The sequence below is a fragment of the Cyanistes caeruleus genome, chromosome 1 (assembly GCF_971803275.1).
Source record: "Cyanistes caeruleus chromosome 1, bCyaCae1.hap1.1, whole genome shotgun sequence".
Lineage (NCBI taxonomy): Eukaryota > Metazoa > Chordata > Aves > Passeriformes > Paridae > Cyanistes > Cyanistes caeruleus.
The window spans coordinates 18,516,165-18,543,743 of NC_141701.1; the positions used below are offsets into that span (position 1 = coordinate 18,516,165).

At 38.4% G+C, this 27,579-nt stretch overlaps 1 protein-coding gene and 1 long non-coding RNA gene across 3 annotated transcripts in view; both read left to right on the forward strand.

The window, feature by feature from the left end:
- Window positions 1-27,579, forward strand: part of RSPO2 (R-spondin 2) — a 106,137-nt gene that overhangs the window by 13,931 nt on the left and 64,627 nt on the right. The gene's annotated exons all lie outside the window — the stretch shown is intronic.
- On the forward strand, window positions 971-26,673 carry LOC111924448 (uncharacterized). Its single transcript, XR_002861652.2, has 4 exons — window positions 971-1,021; window positions 7,478-7,654; window positions 22,636-22,741; window positions 22,952-26,673. It is a non-coding gene; the product is annotated as an uncharacterized LOC111924448 (long non-coding RNA).

Sequence of the window (27,579 nt, forward strand, 5' to 3'; positions counted from 1 at the left end):
ACACACAATGAAATGCAGTGCTGTGGAGGAATAGCATGTCTCTCAAGAGACTTATATTGCAATGATTTAATGTCAGAACTATTTAGAGTTAACCTTCTTTTGCATTTACATCTCCTACCACAGGAGGTAGGAATAAATTATGAAATTGTGACTAAGATTTAACGTTTTGTTTAGTCACATAGTTATCACTTCTTGTTACTGTGTTTGTTTTTGTTTTTGTCATTCATTCTTAGTTTGTAACAGAAACACTGTCCTTGCAGTAATCATGTAGAGGACCCCATGATATTCTCTTGTGTGGAATAATTTTTCTTTTGTTTATGTATTTTTAGCTATGAAGAAATCTGATTAGTTGAATGCTCTTGATAATATTCAAATACGTCCTAGAGCTTTGCATTTGCTGTTTGATGTTCCATTTTACAGCTTTACTTAAATGCTCTGCAGGGATTGTGGTTTAGTGGTGAGAGTATGAAATTTGAATCCGAGGTGCCTGCTTCTCTTACCAACAGAGCTGGTCAGTATGTTTAAAACCAGATTCTTCTACCCCACCACCCCATAATGGATTTTTTTCATGTGTCTACAAGTCTTTTTTTTTTTCTCTCTGCTTTTCTTAAATAAGTATTGAGCAGCTTAAGCAGGCACTGCAAGTCTGTCTTTCCCTTCTGTGCCCCAGTACCTCTGGTGTAGTAGTAGTATTTTATCACAGTGCAGTTTAAATTATATCAGTGATCTGCATGGCTAACAGGTTCTAGAGTGTTAATCTCTAGGCATTTATATGGTTATTCTGAAGGATAATAAGCACATAAATAAGTTTCCTGCTTCCAAGTTTATTGACTGAGCACACACCAGCGTGCAGTGTTGCATTCATGACAATGATTTAGGAGCTTTAGAAAGTGCTGGCTCTGTCTGATGTGAAGAATTTTGTGCTGTCATGTCTATCAGAACTGAGACAGCAAAATCTGTTTGACTCTAGATCAGTTCTCAGCAGTGTGCAGAAACTACTACTGCCTGTTTGCATTATTAGGTAAGTGTCTGGAAGTATTTAAATGGGGTTTTATCCTGACATTTAAACTTTCAGGTACAAAGGCTGGAGTTCTTCAGCTGCAGGTAGGTATTTCCAATAGTCTGACTTGTTATATGAAGAATTTATGTATTTGCAAAAACCTCCCCAAATTATGTTTTATTTCCCTCCAAACTGAGGTAACTGTGTTATCAGATACCTCAGAACTGTGGAATTAAGATGTGTCCAAGAGGCCTACAGTTAGAGTTACTAAGCTGAATGCCTTACTAAATTTACCTTATCTGAAAGTGGAAACATAGCTTTAAAAATCTAAGGTATTCTCAAAATTAAGAAATGTATATTTCTTGTCTTAAGACTATAAGAAAAGGAAATACAATTTTTGTCTTTGCCTCCTCAGTAAAGGATAGCTTCTGCTATCTTTTCTTAAATTTTCCAGTCTCTCGTTATTCGCATTGCAAACATAATCTGTGTAATTTCAGCCAAATAGCTTTTAGTTTTTTAGAAACATATGACCTGTCTGTTTTTAAGACTATATTTTCATTTCCATGGAATTATAAAAAGAAAGAAATAAATCCATAGGCCCTTGCCAAATACTAATTCTTTTTTGTGTTTGAAATGTACTGAATGGTAAGCACTCAGAGTACACAGGTATATTTAATACATTTTTATTTTCTTTGTGAGGGAATTCTCACTTGAATTTAAAAAAATCCCTTTAGTCATTAAGTGTAATTTTTCAGGATGACACCCAGCCTTCTCTGATTTAAGTGGGTCTGAAATACAGAAGCTAGTACATTTAATTTCATTTTTAATAGTATTCCTGCTATAAGATGTCAGATAGCTGTATGTATCTGAAAAGCAAATATGCTCCATCTGTTTTAGTTCAAGATTTCTAAGTCTGGTCTATCATCTTTGAAGTCTCAGACTCTGATGCCTGGGGTTGACAACAGGGAGGATGACAGAAGTTTTGGTGAATGTTTTGAATGTGGCATGTACAAGCAGGATGTAAAACTCAGTGATATTGGATTGAATTAAAGTGATGTCCTGCAGCCAAGTGTAGGTTTGTGTAGTGTGGAAACATTCAGTTTGGGTTGTCTTTTTAATATGTCTTTTTCTAAATCACATACTTGGATATTTTCAGAGTTCTATTTTTTTCTATTTAGTGTTTTTCACTATGTGTAAAGACACCTATTCTGTTCTTCTACCTTCACTTTTCTAATTAAATTGTTTTGCTGTTCCTCTTCTCAGCCATGTCCAGCTGTGCCAGTATAAATAGCATTTATTGTTCTTTCACTGTTTGTCCAAGTGTCTATAAATGCTTTAGTTTGCCTGCAAATCCAGCATTTTCTCAGAGCATATAGCTGAAAATTCCATATTTGAAATACCACCTTCTTGTCTCCCAATGTCCAAAAAACCTGTCTTTATTAAATGTGTTTTCATTGGCTCATTTTTGCCTAGCAAGATAACTTTGTAGGAATTTTTGAAGTTTTCTAAATCTAGTAATTTGAGTTCTATAGAGAGTTCTATGAATTATGGTTTCACAATGGTTATGTTCAGTTTTGCATAATATTTAGAGCAGAAGGACTGCAGAGATCAGGAACTCTCTCAGGTGCACAGAAGATATATTTTCATTTCCTGATTCTCAGCATATGTGACCTTGGTGAAGTTGTTTGGAAAATGTCCTGTGTCCACCTTTCTTTTCTGGAAGATGGGACATTTACTCCTTGCATGGTCTTGTAGCAATTCTCCAAGGGTGAAGACTCTGCACATCTAAGAAATAAGTTCAATTCTGTTATCTAGTGTTTTGGTTGCATTTTGCTACATACTTTTTTTTGTTCTCATGTTTATAACTTGGAAGACCTGTTCCTTAGCATTATATATTTTCTTCTTTTAGTGCCTTTATCTGGAATGTTCTTTGGAAGCTTTCTTCCTAGAAACAACAGAAAGGTCAGAATCTCATGCTTGGACTTTAGTTTTTCAGTTTGCTTCAACTGTTCTGTAAGTTCCTTTGGGCAAAGACATAGGGAGAATTCTGGCCCCGTGAGAAGAATTGCTCATCTTATGCTGACCTGGGTCGAATGATAATATCACCATTGATTTATTTAGAAGTGTCAGATGAAATGTAACAGTTGGATGTATTTGTGAGAAGCTTTGCTTATCCAGTGCTTTTCTTGGGTTCTGGTAGGACTGTTCTCCTTTGCTTATTTTCCCAGTAGTTTCCACATCTTACGTAGATTATAATGAAGCCTTAGGTGCCTTAGATGTAGCTGAAGTGAGCTGGAAAAAAGGCTATTTCCAGTAGAGAGCCAAGCTTGTTACTAATGCTCAATAAAAATAAGAGAATGGGATTTCCTTCAAGTTTCTGAATTTTATTTACTCAGCTTAGTCTTAGCATGTAAAATCTTATGGGCATGAATGAGATTAAGTAACACACGCTCTAGTTAGCATTGTTTCAGACTTGGCAATAAAGAAACCTTGCTCTTTTCAGCCTCTCAGTAGATAAATGCTTCATATTTTATTAGAGCAATTTGGCTCCTGACATGAACTGTAAGCCTGTTAAGCCTGTAATATAGTGATTAAAATTGGAAAAATACAGGATGAAAATATGTTCTTCATTATGCACTTTAATGCCAACCAGATATGTAGTGTGCAGTCTAGAACATGATAGTTGGAGTGTACTAAGCAACTAGCAAATTGTTGACAAGGCTCATCTGCTATTGGTTTGTGTTGGGGTTAGGAGCAAAAGACCTTAAGAAATTTCAACTGTTTGACATTATATGTTGATGCTTGTTGCATCTGGCTGGACACAGCTTAAACAAGCAGGGCCAGTACCTTTATTACCTTCAGCTGAGTATTCTTCATTGAAGCAAGAAACAGGGTGGACTAAGAAATGTGAAGAATTCATCAGTAAATCTTACAGAAGAAAAAGGCTCCTCAGCTATGAGAGTGGCTACCTTTTTATATTGGGAATAATAATAAAACGTAATTTGAGTCCATGAAGCGGTAAATCCAAGCTGTTCTATTTTACCACAATCTTTTAATATGGGACTAGTTTTTCTTCCCAAATTTAATCTGAGAGTTGCGCAGATCACTTAAAAAGTGGGAAAGAATGAATTCCTAATGATACTATACCATCTGCTGTGAGTATTTTGGAAGTGATGGTAATGGTCTCAGTTGCCAATTAATGAGTTGATCAGTGTGGGAAAATCAGCCTCCAAACACTGGTCTCCACATTAGAATCTGTGTATCTTATCTGTGGGGAGCATGAACATGGAAAGGAAGCTTGGAAGCCTTTTGAATACAGTTTTAATTTTCCCATGCTCTGTTTTCCTCTTGGATTGCTTGAAATTTGTGAAAGACAGAATATTGATCAAGAGTCCTCATTATATAATGGAATCATAAAGTCATTCAGCTTGGAAAAGACCTCTAAGATTAGTGAGTCAAGCTGTTAACCCAGCACTGCCATGTCCACCAGTAAGCCATGCCCCTAAACACCCCATCTGCATGTTTTCTAAATTCCTGCAGTGATGGGGACTCAAATGCTTCCCTTGGCAGCCAGTACCAATGCTTCCTTACCACAGCTAGAAGAAATATGCAAGTTTTCCATTTCTGTTGATAACTCAGCAATACAATTCTGCACTTGCTTGGATTTCCCTGTGTAAGCCACTGTCCAACAGCTCCCCAGCCTTTTTCCATCTCATCTGGCACGGCCTCGCCACAGAGAGCTTGGAAACATGGCCAGCACAGACCAACCTTAACAAGCTTTTCACTTGGTGCCAAGGACAGCTTAGACCCCTTTTTAGATCCTCTTTGCTGGATTAAATCAACTCAAGCCCCTCATGGTGTACAAAATGTGTGGGCTGGACTCATACCTCTCAGCTGCTTTCAGGAGATAGATGTTCACTCCTCCAGAAATCCCACTCTGTAAAGCTGGACATGCCCCAGGGGACAAACTGTCCCTCAGCACTGTGCACCTGGACAGGCACACTTCCTCTGGCACAGGACAGGATGCAGAAAGGGCTCAGCTCAGCCATGGCCTCCACTCCAACACGGCAGAGCCCTGAGCTCCTTGCTGGGCCCCGTCTGTGTCTCTCTACCAGGTGCCCAGGACCAGACTGCCCCCTCATGCAACTGCTTACTGGGGTGATTTGTGATGTTTCAAAAGTTTTTGAAGTCTGCAAATGGACCTGAACCTGAAATAGGTTCTTTCACCTAGAGTACACCCAGCCCACCGTGCACTGCAGAGATTTGTATTGCTTATACTGAAAGCCGTCATGGCTTTTTAAATAGTTTCCCTTTCTACTCCATGGAGTTTGTGCTGAAGATAATTCTGTGTGTTGGCTTCCAAGCCAGACACACTTCTAGTACATTTGCATCAGTGAAAGGACAGTCCTTTTATAAATGGAGAAGACATTCTTTTGAAATCACCAAATTAATGATAAATTAATTATTGGTTTAATAATGCAGCAAAATTAGTGTGCATTAGTGTGCTGCTTTATTATTTCCTTTCTCTTACAAGACAGCAAAGCAGAGATTTCAGGTCTTCATTAAGGGCTTTTGTAAGAATCAGACAAGTTCCATGGCACTGGCAATTGAGCAGTAAGAGATACAGTGAATCTGTAGCCTTACTTTGTCCCTTTCTTAGTCCTCGGATCTCTCCTTTAGGACCAAGAACACTGTGCTTCCACAGCACAGAATATGGAAAGGCTGAAGGAATCAGTGTACTTGGTGGAGGAAATTAAAAGGTGCTATCTATTGGTGGTCGAGGTTTGGCAGAGAAATAGGAAATCATAGGAATATATAATAAATATATTAAATAGGAAAGCAGACAACTATCATAGGAAGTATCATTCAGTGAAAAAAGAAACAATTGCCAAACAAGATGTCAGTCTAGAAGCAAGCAGCCCCAGAAAACAGTGCCAAATTCATTGGTTTTGTATTTTAGGGTGCAGTTTTTATTGGATCTGACAAAGTGTGCTGTGATCTCTTTGGAATGGGACTTCACAGAACTATATGAACAGCCTGCACACAGATTCAGAAAACATTCCTCTATTTGAAGTGGTTTAGCAAAATTAATTTATCCACGTGGTTTAGCAAAATTAATTTATCCATTAAATCAAGAATTGTGTTTAGGCTGCAGGACCTGATGGTCCACATAATGTGCCCTGGGCTCCTACCAGTCATATGTAAACTGTCTAATTGCTCTCATCTGTGTTGTAACAAATAATTGGAAACTGAATATCCTACCTGTAGCTGTAACAGTAGCAGATATTCCCCTTACAGTTCATTTAAAAAAAAGATGAGAACTCTCAGAAAAAGCTTGGTTTTTTTTTTTTCCCCCCTGCTAATTTTAAAAGCTGCTGTTGCAGCATGACTTTCCTGCCTGCCATCCATGTTGCATTGTTTTCTTTGAACAAAAGCCAGTCGCCTTTTTGGCAAGTACATTCGCCAAGTTTGCCATTTGAACAACTGTCAGTGGGGAGAGATACATTTCTGTGTTGATACAATGATGATTTTAACAGCTTGCTGATACAGTGGAGGACACTCCAGACACTTTCCTGGATACAGAGATCTTTGCTGTGCATCCCAGGGTGCTGTATGGTGATCAGCCCTGTCCCATCCACCCGGTAGCCTTTCATGTCTAAAACAAAACAGTAAACAGCCATGGTAGTATTTGATGTTATTCCTTGCTCATTTTATTTGTGTGGGATGCAAAAGCAATGAAAAAAGGCATACCCGATGCTGTGTAGAAGCATTGTTTCTGTTTTTGTAATGTTACCTGATCTATTGGAATTTTCCAGATATTGAACTGAAGAACCCAAATCTGCTCAAATGTTTTACAAGACCTGGGAGAGTCCCCTGAAGGCAGGGCAATGACATTAGTACATAGAGCTGTGCAGTCCTCTCAAAAACATAAAGGACATACTTGTGTCAAAAATTGGAAATAGCTGAACTAAAGTTGTAATGAGATCTCTTGAAAACTATCATTATGTACACTTTCATTTTAACTCAAGTATGAAATGAGAAATCTTTTTGTTCCTTCATGGCTGTGTCTGAGCAGATGTAACTATTTTGGTGTTCTATAGTTAGCCCAGTAATTAACTGATGATTGCTCAGCAAAGAAACCAACAAATCAAAAATGTAGAGAGTACAGTGACTCATCTGAGAATATTTGCTGTGTGTTATATTTGATTTTTAATTCTTGGTTATATGATTGCTGTATGAAGTATCCAAGGTTTCATAACTGGAGAAAGGAGATAAAGTGTAAGAGCTGGTTTTCAAAGGAAAGTATTTTCTTGGGTTCATGTGGAGAGGATCTTTCTATTTCACATTTAGGGTAAGCCAATGAGGCCAGAACAGGAATGAAAAAGCTGCAAAAGTGTCACTGTGAAATTGCAGATCTGATGATTTAAACATTTAATTGGGAACTTTGCATTCATCTAAGTCTAGCTGTGTTTGTAGTGTTTAACAGGTGCTGATGTGTATTAGCTACCAACATCTTCCAGGATATCATCACCTGCTCTTGGTCTCCTGCTGATCTGAGCTGAGCAGATGGTGAGTGAGACGTGGATCTGCCCAGTGAAGAACCTTGCTCATTCTTTCTGGCCTTGTAACACTTCACAGGCTGCAGGTTGGAACGTGAGTAGAAGTCAGTCTTAAATCGTAGACTCATAGAATGGCTTGGGTTGGAAGGAAACTCAAAGATCATCTAGATAACCCCCCTGCTGTGGCAGGGACACCTTTCAGTAGCCCAGGTTGTTCAGAGCTTTATCCACCCTGGCCTTGAACACTTCCAGGGATGGGTCATCCATAACTTCTCTGGGCAACCTGTTCCAGTGTTAGGAAAGTATGGTCTTCTCTTCCCTCCCGTTTTCTTCAATGCATCTACTTCTAATGGCCAGCATTTGTGTGAGATTTTTTTATTTGTGGACTTCCAGATTCTCTTAGAACTCGTAGCAAGAGCTGAAACTTCTTGGTATTCAAAGTATGTTAAGTTGAATTTGGTGGTCATATGGACTTGAAAATTTCTAGTTGTTAGTAACAGAGGTGAGTTAGTTCCTCTACTTCCATTTATCACTTTGAAAATATTCCTTCTTAACTACTTGACCAATTTACTAAATCTTAGCATTTTAACTACATTTCCCATTGATAAGGGGATGAATAAAAGGAAGTTTTCCTGTGCTTATCTTTTTTAGTTACCCTCTGCTGTGATTTTGGCTGGCATACATTTTGATTGACAGTCTGTATATATACATACAAGTGCAGTGCAGCTATTTTTCTAAGCACTGCTTAAACTTTATTTCCAAAATATGCTGTTCATTATTTGGGTAAGATGCATTTCAAGAACATGGTTCCTTTAATCTTGAGCGTGCACTTTGTTCCTTGCCTCTTGGGCTTTTCTATTGTAGCCCTTATCTTGAAGTAAGGTATAATGCAAGGTATTTTGTAGGTCTTTGATGAATTCCACTGAATTCAGGAGCCCCATGTAAGATCAAGGTCTAAATACTTTAATCAGGAAGTCCTAAAGAGTATAAATAGGGAAACAAAAGTGCTAAAAGATGATGCTAGTGTAAGGGAGCAGAATGTAGCATCAAATGGAAAGAATAGTGAAGAAGGGAGTTTTTATTGTGGAAGGGAAATCAGTTGAGTTGATTAGTTTCATATGTGAGATTCTTTCTTAAAATATTTGTTTAAGAACTAAATGGAAATTCCTTACTTAGGAATATTGTGGTGGAGCACAATTATGCATGTGTGACAGATAACAATGTATACATTAAAAAAAACCAGACTCCAAACTGCTCAAAATATCAGGGAATTTACAGGAGAAGCACCTCTTCATTGACTTTAATAGCATCTGAATTGTGTTTCCCTTACTGAATTAGTGTCAAAGTTACTTGGATCTCATCATATTGACCTTCTATTTGTAACAGTTAAATGAAATACAGTTCTCAAGAGTGTTTAAGTTTTAGGTGCTGATGGACAAAGTTTGTGCATCTTATAAATTGCATGCACTGTGTAGAACTCTTATTAATTGGTGGTGGAAGTTACAATCCATATTTTAAATAAGTAGTATAATGCAGCCATTCAGAATTACACCACAAAAAAGAGAGGGGTTTAATGGACTCCATATGTCTGCTTTTAGAACTGGTTAAGTAAAACTTTGTTATACCACATAATGGTAAACCATCAGTGCTATAATGTCCTTGGGGTCTTTTAAGAACCTCCTTTATAGACACTCTTCTGACAAAGATTAATTCATTAATGGATTCAAACTAACAGGAATATAGTTTATATTGCTACAATGAACAGGCATCAGTGTTGGTTGCATTGTCCCTTTATTTAAAGGAACTGGAAAGTTTCCTGGAAACTGAAATGCAATATCCTTGCTCATGAGGAAGAACTAATTTTGAACAAGCAGCAGCTTTTCACTTGCATTTTAAACCAGTCATTTCAATGTATACTTTGGTTTATGCTCTTTCAGAATAAAGACTAGAATAATAGATGCATCTAGGAACACAGGAACATAGAATGCAATCTTCCTGTATCAGTGATAATTTGTGATATGGAAATGTTGATAACTGTTTCTTAAAAGTTGTTTCATGGTTAAGCATTTAAATAAAATGGCTCTATTTATAACTTCTAAGTTATAAATAGCTAAGGTACTAATGGGTAGCTAGCCTAGGGCCACATTATTTAAATGGTTTGATGACCTGCATCTCCTTCCCCCCGCCATTTCCCGCCTCCCCTGCCAAAATCGTGCCTACACTTGGGAGTATTTCCAAACCCAGTGGTTGTACATGTGTGCTGCCTGCCCTAGCCACTTCTTTTATATTGAAAATCAGATCACTGGATTCTTGATCAATATTCCTGTGGGGAATACAGTAAAAAAACTGTAGCAATTTGCTCTCCTTCATTTGCACCCCTGGGGCACAGGCTGTTGAGAAATGTACACCCCCACATCGCATAAGGGTATTCTGCTTCTCCATTCACACTATCTGGGTCTGCTGCCCTGTGGATCAAAACTGCCCAGTGGCACCAGCACATCTAGGGGGCTGGCAGAAACTGTCGGTGGAAGTTGACTGCAGGAATTCTGGACATTCCCATAGGTGTTCCCTCATGAGACAAGCTTGTTTTGGTAGAAAACAAAGGCCATGGCTCTATTAAAAGGCTGTAGACAGGAAGCTAATAATCTGTTTTTAAATTAAAATGATTTGTGCTTTTCAGAATAGTGTATGCAAATGTGTGTGTTTGTAAGTATGTGAGCACATACAAAGGAGTTACTGCTTACTGTTGAAGTTCTTAATATGTTCTGTTGAGGTGCCAAAATTAATAACTTTACAAAACAGGCATATAAAAATTGTCCTTTCCAAGAAACTAATAAATATCAATATTTTTATTACTTTCATTCTAAACCTCTTTCATATTGAATTATTAATTCCATGAGATGTTAAGCTTCTTTTAAAAAGAAGTAGACTGGCTTTGGAAGGAACTGTTTTACTACACGTAATTGATCCCCTCAAAGTCATATTGAGAGCACTTTGTTCTTTTCAGAGCAGGTGCCCCATGTTCAGATGCATCTCCCATAATCCACATTCACAATTCATCTCAGGATGTCTGCATGTGTAAAAGCATGGTGGGGTGACCTTGGCTGGAGGTCAGGTGTCTGCCCAGCCACTCTCTCACCCCTGGTCAGCAAAACAGTGTGGGGGAAATAAAATGATAAAGCTCACAGACAGAGATCAAGACAGGGAGATCACTTACCAAACTAAATGTTATTTTGCTACGTGGGAGTAACAGCAGTGGGAATCTGTTTTTAACTCCTGGAGAGACAGAAGAGGCATGTGAGTCACTTCTTGAGTGATATCACAGTGTTGTCTTGTCATAATGAAGTAAAACAGTTTCCTCAAAACTTACTGAAATTGCTGATATTTCTATAAAGCAAGGGAAATAAAAAAATTGAACAGTTCTTCTTGGTCTGTGTATCCCATGCATTTTTAGGCTGTTATACAATCTGACTGCAAGCTTTTGGGTTTTTTTTTAAGCAGAAAGAAATGCCATTTCTTGCTCTTCTATTTATCACAGGAATCCAGGACCTGTATATTTAGAATCCCATTCTCCCATTTCTTAAGTGTTGGCAATTCCTTTGGAGCTTCTGCATTTCACCAAAACAACAGTTTGCTGCTGGAAGGGAAATACATAGCTAACAGAGAGGGACAGGAGAGGCCTCCTCTAATGCAAATTTATTTATAAGTCATCCTTTCTCCTTTCAGAAAGGGCTGATTTTAATTAATTAATTTTGTTCTTCGTAAGTTCACTTTTTTCATCAAGCAGTAGTTACTGTTGTAACAAACACAATACATTAATTATTTCAGATGTTGGGATTGAATACTTGCTCCCAATTACGTTCTGCACATATGTAATACATTCTAGCTTTTTATAAGGCTGTTGGTTACAAATGGCTTTGAAATAACTACCATGCCTTCCAGCTATAAAATCCCATAATAATTAGTCATTATATCATCATCATTTTTATTATGTTAAAAGGGATTCTTCCACACCACAGCAGAATGTTGTAGAAGAGATTTCTTTTGCCCACATTAATTCAGGATTGTTCAGTACTGCAATACAGCCATATCATCTTTGTTTTAGGGAAAACTGAATGGAGTGAGAAAGCTGCTCCATGAAACTTCAGTAATTGGATTCATGTTTAAATAACTTGGGCAAAAAACCCCTTCAGCTTCCTAGCTTGATTCTTTTTATTATCTACATGTAATCTGAGTAGGTTCTAACTAGAAGTTCTCTAACAACTAGGCTAGCTGGCTTTATAGCTATAATTTAGGTATAGTTGAACATACCTCTGACAATTCCCACTTCCTGTTACATATTCAGAACATAAAAGACAAAGATGTTGAGATGGTAATTTGTTTCTGAAAATGAATTCTGATTATTTTAACCCCTCTTCCTTAAGTTTTAAAATTATTTCTGGAGGTTAAGGCCATTTATTTGTGTTTAGTTTTTTTTCCTTCTCTTTTATATTTAAGGCTACAGAAAGAATGTGATTTTAACTTAATTTTAATGTGGTATATCCTGTTATAACATGCAACTGCTTAAGCATATTTTAGGCTATAAAATACACTCATTTAAACTGCTTTGGTTCCAGAGCATCTGATTTAGATACTTGTGCATTCACTTCTTAAATAAAGTGAAAGCATATTGTGTCATACAAGATTATTTTTTTCTTCATTATCTGATCCTTATGCATTTGAACTTGGGCTTCTGTGACAAAGGCACAGTTGTTTGTCTGCTGATTGAATTTAACAAGAAGCTGGTGTTCTCTAAGTACAAGTCCTTCATTTCCTACAGCAAAACAGTACAGTAATGCTAAGGGCACATATGTACAAAAAAGCATTAAACTCCAGAAAATCCCCTTAAATCTCAAAGCTGGAAATTCAACCACTGAAAGGTAATTGTACTGAAATTTAAGCCCAAAGTAATTTTCTTACATGGTTAAGGAGTTTTAAATGTGATTAATAAACTGCAATAAAAGGGACCTTTAGAGGCAACTTCAGGGAGATTTTATGAATTCATGTGCTGATCAGTGATTGTAGTTCCCAGCCAAATGTACAGCAAAAAGATATTTTAAAGTTTATTGAGAAATAATAATAATAATCCACATTTTCCTGAAGCTTCTCAACTTCTCCTGTTAGATATTTATGTAAATGAGGCATTTTTGGACATGCTACCTAATAAACAGGGACTATTGGCAAGTATCTCTCCACCTACCCCTGAGGTGTAGCATCCTTGCATTACAGAAAGCAAAGTACAACACTGGCTTAGATTAAAGTACAGAGAGGGACCCATTTCATTTAACTGTAGCCATCTGAAGGTTAGGCTCTCTCTGACTTAGCCATTAGTGAAACAAAATGGGCAGCTCAGCAGGGATGCTCATCCTCCTTAGCTTTTAGATTCCTCTCTAGTCAGTGGAACATGATGAGTGTCTCCAAAGGTAGTTTTATCCCAAAAGGCTAACCTAAGAATGAATCCTTAAGGTTTTAGCTGCTGAAGCTAGGTGAGGTGAATTCCATCTCCAGCTCACTAAATATTCTTACTAGGGTGTACTTGTTTATGACTTGAGAATGATCCAGGATCTCTGTGCTGAAAATTAAGTCACCTTACAAACTTTAGTAAAGGAGAACATTTGTTTTAATATCATAGAGCACAAAAAATTTGAATTGTGAATTTATGAAAAGAAATAACTGTCAAGGCTTGGGATCCCCATGAGTGGGCTGTTGTCTGGGAAGTTTTGATGGAGTCTAACAACTGAAATTTCAGTGTTTTTTTTTGAAGTATCATTCCATTATGATAAAGGATTACAGTAGAAAACCACTTTTAAGATTAAACCTAAACATGTATTTTACATGTTTCCTGTTCTTCTTTCCTGTGTTTTCTAATCACTACCTTACAAAGGTTGGAATCAGTGTATCCTGCTAGCCTTCAAATGCACAAAGCTAGCACACTTCTGTGAGTGACTTCCTTTTTCTCACAGCTATCAATGAGCTGATGAAAATGTCTAAGCCAATGAAGAAAACTGCTTGTCCCCAGTTCTGTTAAAGCAACATGAAAGTTTCAAATTATTCAGCAGTATTGTTCATGGAACATCTTGCCATAGTACGTTACATTTCTGGATTGCCTAGAAAGGCATTCTGCTAAACTTCTAATCTTGGTATGTTCACTTGCACAGCAGAATTAACTTTCCCATAGTATTCTGTATCTGTAAATAGGTTACTGTTTTTCTCTGGCTCCTGTCTGGCTCTACATAGATACTACCCTGGGCTTCTTTTTGGTAGATGGGTGGGGGAATGGATTGGCTCTTAAATTGTTTTGCTTTTGGCACTGGTGCCTGACTGGCTTCTGCCTTCTGTTTAACTCCTGTTTTTTTATTTTGATTGTAGCCACTGCTCTTTATCTCTAGTACTTCCATTGTGATGTGTTTGTTTTAGAGTCCCCGCAGTGCTCGATAGTTTGTTCTTTGCATAGTCCCATATGTTCACCTACTGACTTGGACAGCAAAGAGGAAAAAGGAAAAAAATAAAAAGGAAAGAGCATATGTATTTTTTTCCAACATTTGCAGTCAACACAAAATACACTATGGAAAACAGTTATTTCAACAGACTCAAAGCTGAGACCTGGGTAAAGTTTATAGTTTCAATGAGACTCAAGGGAACATGTTTTTGTCTGCCAACTCTAAAAAGACTTGAAAATGTGTTGAAATCTTATATTTATTGTATTTGTTTTGTCTGTGTAGGCAAGTGTTTCTGTGTGGCCCCTGTATTTCTTGATGTTCTCTACAGTTGACCTCATAGGTGGGTTTTATGTCTTGATCCAGTGTTGATCAAAGGGAGTTTCTAAAGTGCTTTTGAAAAGTTCTTTGAGAGTTGGTGTGACATGGGTTTGAAGGATTTATTGAAAATATGTTAAGCAAATAAATTTTTATTTGTATGAGGAATTTTAATTTAGTTTCTTGAGTGTTAGGATTTTTTTTCCCCTCTCTACTGCAAAAAAATAGGGATTTCCAATGGCATTTGAGTGGAAAACTGAGAATTCACATTTTATGACCTATTCCATATAACTGAGTTTTGCTCATGGTAAAGATACTGGTCACATGCAGGTGAACATATTAGACTTGTACTCACCTGTACATTAAAGTAAGATATTTAGAGTGGCGTGTGTTGCAACTTCTTACACATCATTAGATTAATTAGTTCTTCTTCAAACACCTATTATTCCTGTAAGCAATTTGTTAGTAAATGTAAATGCAGCTAGGGAAGGATTAGGGTATTCAGTTGTGCCACTTCAGTTGTCGAGGGGGGAACAGGTACCTGCTGTTTGATGTCAAGTGAAAGAATTGATCTCTGGACTGGCTCAATTGATTGATTTATTGTCCCAAGCATGTTTGTTTGGTACCATATATTACCTAAACTCTGCTATAACTTTGAAAGTTCCTTTCCATACTCATGTTTCCAAACAAATTCAGGTGTGTGCAGACATAACTGATTTTAAATATCCAGTCAAACAAGGCTGGTTTCAAGAATACTGGAAGTAAGGAGTGTCAGTATGGTTTCCATTTTGACCATGTTGCAGCTGTCTAATGAAATTGCACATTGAGGTGGATTAAGTTAGTAGTGAATTCCTCCAACTACCAGTGGAGCTGAGCAGAATTTAGCCTTGTCTTCCATCATGGTGCTTTCTTCACAAAGTTGCTGTTTTTAATCTGTGGAAAAGCTTTGTGCAATAAGTGTATAAAGATGGGAGCTCTCACAGGAACATACTTAAAACTGCACCACATATGTAAGCAGATGTTACTTTGTGGTTTAGAAACATTAACTTTTTTTTTTTTTCCAGTGTATACCAGGATCTTCCATTTGTGCACTTTCTGGATACAGTCAGAAGTTTATGTATCAGTTTATCAAAAAACAGTCTGTTCTCTCTTGTATTTGTGCCTGATATTGCCAAAGACACTTAGATACATTTAGATGAGCTTTTTCATTTTTGGATGAGATTTTATTTGTTGATTTTGATACATGATATTTTGAGATTGATGCTCTGCAAGTGCAGCAGAGCATCAAAAGGAGATGAGACTAATTCTTTGTTTAAACAGTTCAAAGACTAAACTGATATAGTAACTACTTTTAGACTCTCCCAACTACTTTGAAACAAAAATAATATATTTAACTGTCTCCCTCTTTTACTAAATGCAATTTTATTTAATCATCTCTATTTGAGAGTGAGGTGATTTGGGGTTTTGCGATAGGAGTCCATGTCAGTCTGGGTTGTTGTCTGCCTTTTTTCTCTTTAGTCACTCTGAGTCATGGTCTCCCCTCTTCCTAGAAGAGCAGGTCTCTGCTACCAGTAGTGGGCCTGTTCACCCACAGAGCTTGGCAGTGTGTGTGTATGTATAGCTTTCCTTTCTGGGCATTGTTTTCTGAAATTTGTATTAATTCCTGTTCCTAAGGTCAGGTACTTTTCCTTGTATTCTCTTGTATTGCAGTGTCAAAACATACCTACTACCAGCAGGTGGAGATCGATTAAAAAAAGAAATCAATTGGTTGATCAATCCTCTTTATCAAAAGTGATATTTTCAGATGTGCTCAGGATATCTAACTTCTTTTTTGCTGTTCTAAATCCCACTTCACCATAACCTGTGAATTTCTGCTGGTGGAACAGTTTATGCTGAAAGGGCATTTGGAATGAGATCTCTTGAGCTGCAGAAGCCTTTTAGGAAAAGCTGATGAATGGGCAGAAATATTGCAGCTGCCCAGGAGGACTCCAGTAACACTTTCTGTGCCTCAGAGAGCTTGACAACTCCCTGCATTTCCATCTGAGCACCCCTGTGAGACTCCTCTCCAAAGGGATGGAAAACATTCAAGATATCTCTGAGCTGTGCAAAGTGCCATCATCCGTCCATCCATTTGCTACTGCAAAGCAAGAGGTTTGAGGATTTGCATTAGCAGTTAATAATTTCAGCCTTTTTGATCTGATTCCAATGAACTTTTTTCTTGATCTTCTGTTTTGAGGACTTTACAGGTAACATACTACCATGAGAGATCTCATGGTCAAGTTTTTATTTAGCCTAAGGTGGTCTGGTATTAACCACTGGGCATGTGAACTAGGTTTGGGTTTCTTCTTGAGAGACAGCAGCATCAGAAGCTCAAGGAAACCTTGAGCTGTGTTGGAGGCCAAGCTGTGCTGCTTCTCTCCTCATTGCCCCTCTGATAAACAGCAGCTTGTAGTTCTGCTGACTCCCTTCTTCCCCTTGAGAAAACTGCAGTGCTCATGTTTCTCCAAGGCTGTGATGTTGCGGGGTGGCAGATGCTCCCAGCCCAGCTGTGTGAGAGGCAGCTGGCTGGTTTGCCTCCTCCAGGGAAAAGGCACTGAGCCAGATTCAGCTTGTTAACTTCCAGCTGGATCTTACTAGCTAGTCTTTCCCAACATCATGCAGAAATGGCAGCTGACATTTAGGAAGTAAGCATAGAACTGCAGGTGGTTAGAGAACATATTCTGACAAAATTTGAAGCATTGAGAGAACTTTCATATTATGAAGAATTCATCCAATAATCTATTGTCAGCTGTGCATCTGAACTGGGATAGGTGGGTCCTGAAGTCAACCAGCACTGTGAAACAGACTGTTAACAAACTCCTTGACTGGCTTTACCGTAGCATTTCTTTTATCTTCCTTTTTGCATGAGAATTTTGGTCTACATCCACTCCTCTGCTCACCACTTTCTTCAAGAACCTTTCCTTGGAGCCTGAGGAAGTGGTTTAACATTGGATACAGACACAGACACACACAGGCATAAAATCGCACTGATAGAAAAGGAGTGTGACTTCCTGTACACAGCAGGATTGATGGGGGTGGGAATGGCACAGTTTCTAAAATGCAAACAGCAGAAAGGCAATCCCTAAAGTATATAAAATTCCTATGATTTAAATGACTAAATCAGCTGAATGCTGGTAAATGTTCTGCTGGTTCAGTGCAGAGTTTAAATGCATAACCCGCAGCCTCTCCATCAACCAGAGTTGGACTGTGGAGCCAAGCAAAAGACCATGGGGGTGGATTATAGAAGAAGGTAGCAGGAATGATTTCAAGTAGCTTACTGCACAAACTTAATTGCCATTTTATTGTCAAGTAGATAGGGAACCTATCTGCAGCATCCAAAACTTCTTTGTTCTTTGTTGAACTTTAACCTGGACTTCCGTGTTATGGAATTTCTGCTCTCTTGTTAATATGCATCTCATACAGTAAAGAACTGAAGTAAAGATGCAAGTCAAATGCATCCTGGCCTGGAGTAAGGTTGCTTGTGATATATCCAAGGTGGAATATCAGGAAAACGTGTGAATGTGATGGAGTAATTTTCATTTTTGATTTTTTTTTTTTTTATCTATACTTCCCTATACATGTTCTCCTCCTGTAAAAATGTTACACACCCATCTCCCTACAAACTGTCTGAAACTGCTTCTGAATGCCCTTGATGCTCCCATGTGCCCTCAGACCAGCCAAGCTTATGGCCCTGTGGGATAAAAAGTTGATGTGACCTGCTTCTCTGCTACAGAACCCATTTATTCGGGTACTTGGACATGTGAGTGTCTTGCTTCCTGAGACATTCCTAATTCTCTGCGCTCCTAATTAGAAAATGCAGGTTGTTCCACAGAGATCCATGCATTGCTAGGTGGTTGTACAGGGGCTGCAGGAGTACCTGGCAAGACATCATTCGTCTGTACTTTCCTTTATGAGAAATGAAAAGTGCATGCTGGTACAACAGAGAGGTTTCTGATGGGCCAGTTGAAGGCTTTAGAAGTGTTTGTCTCTGCAGCAGACTCTCGTAGTACCTGTGCCATCAGTAGGAACAAAGCTATGAGAAAGGTCATACTCCTTCTTACATAGAAATGAAAAGCAATCAGCTGAATAAACCCAGAAAAACTCTCCAACTTTCTCATTACCGGCCAAGGCATTTCTTGCTTTCCAACCAGCTATTTATGGGGAAGAAATCCATTCTTGAAAAGTGGCATTGAAAAGATCATTTCTTTATCTGAAACTCCTTCTAAGCCTCGTGGTGGTACAGATTTCTAAGAGAAGAGCTTGGACTGAGAGAGTTAGGACAAGCTTTTCTTTCTCTCCTAATCACCAGATTCTTCACAAAGACTGTCCCAGTATCACTTATTGTTCTCTATGCCTTTTCTCTCGTGTTTTTGAGTATGATAAACTAAGTTTCACCCTTAGATAACCTTGTGTCCCTACAAAATTTTATTTAGAGGTCTGCATTCCTAAAAATAATGCATGAATGAAGCGTTCCAAGCAGCAAACCGCAGCTTCCTGAGGTATCAGTGGCTGTAATGCAGTTTCTAGTTCAAGGATTTTGTTTTATAAGTGATATAACATTGCAGAGTCTACATCCAGTATTGCTTTACTGTGCACTGTTTGTGGGTTTTTTTTAACCATTTTTGGGTGCAAAGCATATGTCATTTAAATGACTAACATAAACAGAAGATTGCTAAGGTGTGTTTTCTGTGATATGCGTGCCCACTCCTCTACTTAACAAGGTTTCTTATCTATATAATGCTTATAGCCTGCAATCAAAACACTGCCCACAAGTTCTAGTCATATATTTTATCACTTGCATAATGAAAGTGCATTTACTTTTGCAGAGGATTTTGGTCTATTACTCTGATTATGGGTATAAATTGTTTTTGTGGTGTCAAAAGCCATGTTTGCTCAAGAAAACTCTTGTGAAAACAAATCTGACTAGGATTCAAAAGCCAAAAGTATTTTGAAAAGGCATTATAAATGGTAAATTATGATTTAAAGTTCATTTGTCTGGGACAAAGCCAAGTACAATAGGTGTTATGTTCCAAAATTAGTACAGTGACATAGAGTGGGGAGAGGTGAAGGGGAGAGTGAAGTGATAATTTGGCAATACCAAAGTACTTAATTTTCTTAACAAAGTTCTTAAATTTTAATGCAATTCCATTGTTTGGATAACAACCATACACTTTTTAATTACTGGCAGTAAAACTAAGGATTTAAGAGCTAAGAGTGTTATAGTTGGAGGAAGCTGTAATTAAGGCCCTGTTTTCTTATGGAAAGCAGAGAGTTCCAACAGAGATGGTAGTTATATGTGAACTTCTATGTAGACTATGTATTGATGAGTTCATGTTCTCTACTCTTACTCCAGTGAGTTCAGCAGTAAAGTGTATCCTAAGTAACTTCTTAATTTGTGTCTCCCAATGTGCTGTTTCAGCTCTAAGGTGATTTATGTAGTAGTAGTTATAATTTAATCTGATTGTAAGTCAGAATTCCTTAATTCTATATCTTTTATTGTCGACTGAGAAAAAGAGGTGTAGAACAAAGTAAAATTTAATGGATATGGTTAAGAAATAGGCTGGTTCTAAAATATGCACTGTGTATGTATTTGCACTCTATTGTAGCCTGTCTGCTTCCAGAGAGTCAGGGAGACACTGCTACTACTGAACACAATAACTGGAAGATTGTTATTCGACAAATAAATGTGGGTGTACTTAAGTATTGTCAGTCAGCAGGTCATTACATACAACTCAGTCTAGACCATCTTGGAATCACTGCAGAAACCACTGGCATAGAAATCCCTCTTAGTCTGATGGGCTTCCCTGGGGCAATATTTTTTAGTTGGGAAAGATGCTGTGGAGCTGGAGCTTGGAGTGGTAATTGCGGCAGCTCCTGTGTGCTGGAGCTCTCACTTTACCACAACGTTCCAGGGCTGTCAGGGTTTTGGCTGCTTTCTCCACTGGCTTCCCAGGCACTGTGGAGAGAGCAGACTGGTGTGTCCTGGTGCTGAGACATTATGCTGGAAGGGTGTGAGTGCCTGGGAAGCCCTGTGATGCCAGTTCCCAAGTGCCTGTGGTCCTGCTCTCGGTGCAGTGAGCTACTCGTGTCAGATGGGCAGCACCAGAACTTGGCTTATCTTTGAATTAATTGTTCCTATGTTATTCTGCACTGGAATGAAGACTGATTTTGACACAGGGAGGTCTGTAAAGTGTGATATTTTCTCAACATTCCTGCAAATGAGAACGACTGTTTTTGTACCATGGGATTTTGAACTATTAGGTAGATTCAGCTAAAGAGTTATGTAGTTAGGGAACAGAATACCTTACAAAACTTGGTTTAGAAAGTCATCACACTAGTGGTATAGAAGGATAGTGTGACATATAAAATTTTCTTCTACTTTTTCTGTATTTAACAATCGTTGTTGGATTGGTAGATTAATTGTTGGTTGCAGAGTCAAGCATTTGTGGTGATTTTATTTGAATTTTAATGGGGTAGAGTTCATGTCTCTAGCATTAAAGTTTATTTTGTGAGCGAGTTAGAGTAACCAGAACATCTTGTGTGAGTTTGTGTAAACAGAGAATTTTGCGTGTGAGAGTTTGGCTTTGAGGCAACTTCTTCAGAATCTAGTTAGAGCTGTCTGTAGATAAACTGCTGCAGTGCTGTGAAGAGGATGTGTGGTCTACAATTTAATGTCCTGGTGGACAGTGGTGGCAAGTGGGGTCCCTCAAGGGCCCACACTGGGCCCAGTAGCGTTCAATATCTTCAGTATTGACACAGTGGGATTGAGTGCACTTCCAGCAAGTTTGCAGAGGACACCAAGCTGAGCAGTGTGGATGATGTGTCTGAGGGAAGGGGTGCCATCCAAATGGACCTGGACCCATGGGAACTGCATGAGGTTCAGCAAGGTCAAGTGCTGGTGCTGCATCTGGATTGTGGCAACCCCCAGTATCAATCCAGGCTGGGGGATGAAGAGATTGAGAGCAGCTCTGATGAGAGGGCCTTGGGGTGCTGGTGAATGAGAGGCTGGGCATAATCCAGCCATGGGCATTTGCAGCCCAGAAAGCCAAATGTGTCCTGGGCTGCATCAAAAGCAGTGTGGCCAGCAAGGAAGGGGTTTCTGCCCCTCTACTCTACTCTGGTGAGATCCCACCTAGAGTGCTGCATTTGGCTCTGGGGCCCCCAACATAAGAATGATGTTTGTGATAGGACAAGGGATAATGGTTTGAAATTAAAAGAGGGTAGATTCAGACTAGTTATAAGAAAGAAGTTTTTTACAGTGAGGGTGGTGAAATACTGGAACAGGTTGCCCAGAGAGGTTATGGATGTCCCATCCCTGGAAACATTCAGATTGAACAGAGCTCTGAAGAACCTGCTCTAGATGAAGATGTCCTTGCTTACTGCAGGGGGTTGGAATTACATGGCCTTTGAAAATCCCTTCCAACCCAAATGGGTTTGTGGTTTTGTGAAATTGTTTTTCTGTCTATTTTTTTAATATATGAATAATTTTTAAAAGCTAATGTCAAATGAACACATTTTACAGTGCTTGAGGCAAAGCAGAGCTAAGCATAGCACCATGTTTTTGTACAGGTATGTGCCACAATTATGTTTTTCTCTCCAGCTCTGGAGATGAAGGAGGCAGCTGTTCAATGAGGACCATAGTGGAGAGTGAGGGAAAACTGTTCTTTTGGCACCTGGGTTTCTTTTCCAGTTTTTGTGTTTAACCAACCCTGGAAAAGCACACAAAATGTTGAAACACAAAGTGTTAAGAATGACTTTCCAGGTCACAGGTTATGTTTTAAAGCAGACTCATGTTGTTATGGTTCCTGATAATATTTTTGGAATTAGAAACCTGTCAGTGTTTCCATTTGGAGATAGGGAGCTATAACTGGCTATAAAAATATGTTCCCAGCCAAGGCATGCCATATGAGGTTGTTGCTGAAAAGCAATTAAAGGCTGTCAGCTTTGAAATAAGAGGCACATCAACAAGATTGGGAAATCTGCAGTTTTCTGTTGGTGCTGAATTTCCAGGAGTCAGGAAATGTATGACGATAGGTGTGTGGTGGCTGTTCAGTGTCTGCTTTTATGGGTCACTGTGCAGCATCTGGGCTGGGTGGATGATTTTGGTTTGTCTTTAGTGTTAGGTTTTCCTTGTGCTCTGGATGTCATTTCACAAATTAAGTTCTTGATAGATATTTTAACACCTTCTATCCATTTCCTAAATCTTTTGTGCAATTGGTCCTTTTCCTTTGGTTCACCACAGCTTTAAGTAGCTGCAGCACATTCCTCCAATTTACAACGCTTCCCTGACTCGCCAGCTGGGCTCCACACATAGCCTTGGTGCTCCAGGAAGGAAGACTTGGCATCAAGTGAGTCTGGGGTTAATGAAAGCCTGGAGTGGGAAGTTATAAAAATCAGATGGTTACAGTAATTTTAAGGGGCTGTACACTGAGTTTAATTGCTCTGTGGGGAATGGTGATATGTATATATGAGGAGTGGAGAAGGAGAGAATGGGCATAGTAAGGTGCCATTATTTCTATATATTAATGTCCCTCTTCCCTCTCATTCCCTCTTTTCAGGAGATTTGATATATTTTGGCCAGAATCCTAGTCTGACCTGACTGCACTGCATCACCAAATGATCCCTGCAGAAAGCTTGCAGAGAGGGGAAGCTGCTTTCAAGATCCAGTTTTCTCCTCTGGCTGCAATGAGATATTTAACTCTGATAATCACACATGATTATCTTTCCTGCATTTGCCATGGAAACTCTAAATCATCTACTTTATCTGCTATCTTGATCAGATACTTACCTATTTAATTTTTTTTTTTTCAGACAAATGTAAGATAAGTTTTTTTAAAAGGAAAACAGTCCCAAAGTTAACTTGGATTTTGGTTTGCCCCAAACCCAGGGTCAGAATCACACAGGCCAATGCTCCTGCTCAGGTGGAAAGAGGTAGTGGATGGAGGCAGGTAAAGGGCTGATTGTAATGACAAACTTCTCATGAAATTGCTGCCTGCAATGCCCAGTGTGGAGGCAGTGGTGCAGACTTGGGAGTTCACAGCTCCCTTTGGAGCCACTGGTAGTTGCTGTTTGTACAGGGCTTGATGCTTCCATCCTTGTCCCTTTGTGGAGCAGATGCTTGATCTCAGTGAGCTGGACCATCAAGTCTTGTCCTGTTACCCTGACTACAAGGAGATAGTGATGTTACTTATAAGTAACATGATGAAAATGAGGAGTGGCTTCATGTTTAGGGTTATGCTGTATCTTAATGATTGTAATCTGTGGAAGATGAGTGTTTAGGTAACAGTGAATAGTACTATTTGAGACATGATGATTTCAAAATTAAAAAATATAGATAATATAACCTTGTAAATAAAAAAAAATCTTTTATAAGATCTTCTGTGGGACTGCCTTGAATTCATTCTCTGTCATTCTAACTCCATGGTTTTTAAAGGTGGTTGCTTGTCTTGTTGGCTTTGCAAAGTCAGCATTGTGACAAAAAATTCTTGTATAGTTCAAGAAAAACGAAATAAAATTGCAACCTATATTCTGCTTTTGCTTACATCTTTTAATTATGAAGGCCATGTTTTTAAAGTAGTTTAAAAGAAAGCATAGGGAGTACAAAACCTTTGAGGGAAATACAAGCCCTTTTTATGACATTGTTTAATTAGTTATTTTGTAGGGCTGGTTTTGGTAAGCAGTATAAATGCATATGTACATGTGTGCATGTATATAGATGCACACACATGCTCATAACTTGAGCAAACTATTCTGGCAAGTCCTTGAGATTCAGCTGTGGAACACCACTTGATTGGTTTAGCAGTCATGTTCTGGAGAGGAACTGTACTGTGAAGGGTATTCTAACTTCATCATTTGTTCCATTTTAAAAAAATATACTTGATGTTAGGATAGCTTGTTTTCTGTATGCTTCACGATGTCAGAAAAATAATAAAAGCAAACAAAAAAAAACCCAGTACTATAGAGATTATGTATCTTGAGGTTTCATTTTAAGTAAAGCGTTCAAATATACATTTCAATATAAATGTGTTTAATGATGTTTTCGCAGCGGCAAAAAATGTGTTCTGACTTCCTAAAAATATGCTTCTGGTGGCAGAGATGAAAATGTCCTTATGATTCTCAGGTGCAGCTTTATGTGTTACAAATACCCCTAAAAGTCTTAGAAACTAAAAACTAAATCTGAGCTACAAAGCAAGAAATTAATTTAAATATATTGCTTTCTTCCCATGAAATAACTATGAAGAAAACAGGTTTATTAGGGGTCATTTGAGTGTACTCTCCTTCCCAGGACACGAGCTTTCATTTCACATGCAATGAAATAAATTTTTTCTCAGTCATTTTGACATCTTGTTTTAGAGCCCAGACGTACCCACATGAAGGCTTTTTTTATTACACACAGCTTTGTGAATGGAGAACCTTTTTTTTTTTTTTTTTTAGGTCTTAATATGGGACTTCAGACAAGCAAATAGGAGGAGGCATGTTTAGCACTATTGATTTTTAGGCTTCTCTTGTTAAATAACAGTGTGGCTAGGATTTTCTTTTCTTAGGTGTTGTTATTTGGGCTCTCCACAGGCTTTCTTGAGAAAGAGTTTTTGCCTATCTTAACAGGAAACACATATTGTCTGCTTTCACTGGGAATTTATTTTTCTTCCAGTTAGTTACTTTGAGTCAAAATGTCTCATAATGGGAGTTGTAATCATGAGCAGGTTGGGTTAAAGACCATAGTTGCACCAAGGCTGTACTACACCATCCTTTCTTTCTGGAAAACTACCAACAAACATTTATCATTCAGAAAACTGTACCAGGAGACTTACAACTGGAGCATTCCTGACTGCTGCTGTTTTAGTTGAAATGACTGGAGTCTGTTCATGTACAGCAATCTTGAAAACAAACCTGTTTGAATATCTATTTAGCTGCCAGATTTTCAGTGCCTCATTGGAAATTTTTTCTGCATTTTTCAATTGGTGTTTTTTTCAGTGGCTTATGTAATTTTTGTGTCTGGTGGTCTCTAGAATGAAATGTTTTGAGAAATGATAGGAGAACTGTGGAGGAATAATTTCTCTTTTATGAAATGCTCCAGAAATGAAATTGTTCTGTTTTTAATATATTGAACTCTTTTCTCTCTTTTTAAAATAAAATATAAGCGCATGTAACTTCTTTAAGCCACTGACTCTCCTTCCATTTAGAGATAGTGAAGTTCTATGATCTCACTTTTTAGAAAGAGGAAAGAGTAAGAAAGGCTAAATTTATGTATCCAAGTCATAAAAACAGCTTTGCCCAAAATACTGCTTGAACTTAGGTGTGTTTTATCCTAATCCGAGGGCTCAGTGAGCTAGTTCATTCCTCCTCTCAGAGGTACAGCCTTTGTAATAAAAGGTGATAAAAAATAGTGATTTTTGAGCATATTGTTATTTGTTTTGTTTTGACCAGGAAGGACTGTTACTTAAATACGTTGACGAGTATTATTACCTTTTACTCAGATGTATGCAGACTGAAGATTCAAACCTGGCACAAAGCACTCCAAAGGTTACTAAACTATGTGTCACAGACTACAGCAGTGACCAAGCAGCCACAAACAACTTCTGGTCCTTGGAAAAGTGAGAATTATCTAAATGAAAATTGCCCATATAGTCCCAGCTAGTAAACCATGCCACATGCTGCAAGTCTGAGCTGATTTGATGAAGAAAGTTCCTTTCTGTATGTAACCTGATAACTAGCTTGACTCTGAGTATGTTGGAGACATATATGAATTAGACATGAGTTTTGATTTAGCATATTTTTTCCCCCTCATTTTGGTCAGTCTCTGATCATTCAGAGGAAGAAAAAGAATTTTCCTTCATTCTTGGGAAGATGTATTTGCTGGCTGCATATTAATGTTGATAACCTTTCAAGGTTATTGGCTGGGCCCTGAAGTATGAGACTATGTGTAATTTATAAACTAATGTGTCTCTGCTCTTTTCAAGAGCGATTTCTGTGGGGAATTGTTAGCAGGTTGTTGGCTAGTAGTGGATATTGTCTTGTTGCTTCCCAAATTTCATGTCATTTGAGCTGAGCTGCATTGCTGCCTATAGATCTTTTCCTCTGGTAAGCAGTTTTTGTCTCTTAAGATGACTCCCTTTGTGTGGGAAAGGGTATTTCCAGCTGTGAAGATACCCTTTTTGTTACCTTATTTGCAGTTATAAAACATTTCTAAAATGCTTTATTTCTATTTCATTCATTGATGCTTGTTGTCTCCCTCCATGGGAACTCCTGTGTAAATAAATATACTTGGACATTCAGAAAACATTGCATAGCCTCGTGTGCTGTTATCTATTCCTCCTCCATCAAAGTGTGTTTCACATCATGTAGCTCAAGCTGTCTCCTTCTTCAGGCAAGAAGTGGAATCTGGTACTTCACATGCAGGTTGTAGGACCACAGGGTGAGTCCTGTGGAAGTGACCTCTCTGGCAAGATTTTGGATTTCCCTTAGCAGGACTTCCCTGCTTGAAGCAGGGGCAGGTATGATGTCAGACCAGGTTCATTTGGTGTTATCTATTAGGGGCTTGAAACGGCTGTGCCTTTGTTCAACTGTTAGGAGTGTTGTGACACCACTTGGAATCTTGGAACTTAATGAAACTGAGTAACTCTTGGAGTAATCACAGCATCCATGCGGCTTTGAATTTCCTTCTTGGGCAAGGATAAGATAGTATTTCCTCTCTGCCTAGTGTTTCAGGAAAATTTTGACAAAAATTTGACTTGAGTTGTAATGGATTCAGCCCAAGAAGACAATATGGAACCTTAAGTGGTCTCAGTTTTCTAGTGCAAATATAATCATTATTTACTCTCTGCCAGCTGCCATACTCAGGAAATGCAGTGCTGTATCTACACAGTACCCAACTCAGTTTCTCTTCAGACAAATCCTGTCTACCAGGAAACTACTGGCTTAGTCCTTCACAATACTCTGAGGAGCAGTTTCCTTCTGTGTGGTCAAAGCGTCATTCTCAACCTGTGATGCCTAGCCTGAAACTCCAGTTCCCTCCATCAGGCTTGGACCTCTGGAAAATCTACCTGTACAGGTGCTCACTGAAGCTTAGGTCAGAGCTAGGTTTTCTCAGTGTAAAGACCTGTGCAACATTCCTTATGCAAAACTTCTGATACTGTGAATATAACTTCACATGCATTTTAAATTTCCCAACTTAGATATCTATATC